Here is a 2,359-nt window from a genome sequence, read left to right as displayed (position 1 = left end):
CTATTTTTTCTTGATGTATCTTTTTAAATACTTTAATTACCTTATTATATTTAATATCGATGAATTAGAGATACAAATAGATATCCGTTCTCGAATCCGATTTGAAGGAAATAATATGGGATAGGATACGGGATGAGTGATATATATATGTTATCCGGCACTACCTGTACCCAGCTCCGAATTTAAAAGAAAATACGGGTTAGGATATGGGAATATCATACCTCTAAGTATATAGTTGCCAGAATTTTGTCTTTTTTATAGCTCAAATATAATGAATTTTATTATGAGACTTTGCATATGGGCGTAGTACTATTATTAGTAAGTGTTATATTTTTATATAATTTTTAATAAAACTTAGTTGGTGTGCACGGAATGTACACTGTAAGCTTTTGTGCATAGGATGCATTCCCTATATACAATGCTAGTTTTATGGCCGTCATAGGAGTTGTTCATTACAACAATATCATTACCAAAAACTATTATCAATTCTTGAAAATATGTACACATTTTTTCATCATAAACGATCCAATGCATCAGAGAGATATTTGAAACACAACAACGACTTTCTTCCCAATATGGTGATGGGGACATCCTTGTACACATATAGTTAGCATTACTCTATTTTGTGAATGACCCTACTCTAATTATGTGTAGAGTATATATATTCAATAATCAAACTTTTTCTCCCCTATGCCCCACGGAATATTGAGCAAGGCTTAAACAAATCCCTCTACATAAAGTTTCTGGGATTAGCTTCTCATAAACAAACATAGAATGCATATCACGAAGTCCCTAAAGAAATCATTTGTAGTGATTGCATGCAAAGCACCCTCCTTTTCGAGCTTGGCTATGAAAAGGCTCCAAATTAGTGCGTTGTTAATGCAAAAGGGCTCTTTCATCGGTGATTACACTTTTGAGCTAATCCCATAGCCATACTAGGGCAAGCACGTAGCAAGTGCCATCTATGCCATGAAGGAACATAGAAGCTCATCCATCTCTACTTGGACGGTGACGAGCATGTATAGTTTGAAAAAAAAAAAACAGTTGCTATATATGCATATACTAAGAGCAGTATCTTTCATCCTTACATCACACAAATTCTCTTTGCAATCCTATATGAGTATTGTGAAATATATAGATAGTTGATCCAAACTCCATGACACGTGGCTTAGGTTTTTCTAGGCATTTTAAAAACTAAATGCATATTAATTTAATCCTGAACTTCACTTTGCACTTAACTGTGCATAGTTCACCTTAAATTAATTTGTGCAATAATATTTTGCACGTTTGAATAATCGAATTAGGGAAAATTTTATAAAATGATGGTCAATATTTCTAATTTACAATTTAGGCGCTGTTGTTATAAAGGAATACAATAGAAGATATTTGTTTTTCAGAAAACTTATTTTTTGAAGGGTGGAGCAAATAATTCATTTCAATTATCTGATGAACAAGCTAAAGGGAACAGTGCATTTCTTATTTATTTTGATGCTATGGAATTTCATGGTCTCCAAGGTGAACTTTAATTTTTTCATACATTTTATAACATTATATTAATATATACTAAAATATTACATAATGGTGCTTAATTAAAAATTAGTAACCTAGCTACTTCTAATATAGTTTCATGTAGCCAATTTAGATAATTTTAGGCTGCGTTTGATTCTGTTGCTAGGAGGAGCTACTTACTCGTTTATCGTGACACATTTTTTTGCGAAAACTTCTATACTCAATTAATCGTACGCTAATCACTCATCTTGTTTTGCGCGCCGCAATCAACGTAGCCTATCCTCTGATTCAAATGGAACCTTAATCATATTAATTGAAGGCTTTAAATTATGAAAGTTTGGAGTAGGGATATTAGGAGATCAGATAAAAATGACAAATATGGAGGTTCATGGTACATCTGATCGATATATAGAAATTAACAATATATAGATTGGTTGCTAAGGTACTGTCCAATCAAATATAGTTTCTCATGTGCATTTCCAGTCCAACAACAAAATGAGACACATTGTTGATGCTGATCTACTGTGAATTTAATTTCTTCAATAATTTGCAAAGGATTCCGGCTGGTTTGTACCCAAGTATACCCACCTTGGAACCATACATGGACCTAGTTACCTATCTTGGAATCAAGCACAGAATGATTTTTTTAATGATGTTCCCAAGTATAGAAACTTTCATGCATGGAGTGTAAGAAATTTCTATCCGTATAGGTCGGCGATTCTGGACAATCATGCGAGTGGCCGCTTCCCAAGATAATTAATTAAGAGCGATAGCCTTTTAGTGCATGCCCTATACTCGTTAACGCTGCTAAAACCCTAGCCAAGCTAGGGGTTTGATATTAGTTTATAAT

The sequence above is a fragment of the Oryza glaberrima genome, chromosome 4 (assembly GCF_000147395.1).
Source record: "Oryza glaberrima chromosome 4, OglaRS2, whole genome shotgun sequence".
Classification (NCBI taxonomy): domain Eukaryota; kingdom Viridiplantae; phylum Streptophyta; class Magnoliopsida; order Poales; family Poaceae; genus Oryza; species Oryza glaberrima.
Note: the sequence above shows the minus strand (reverse complement) of the source record.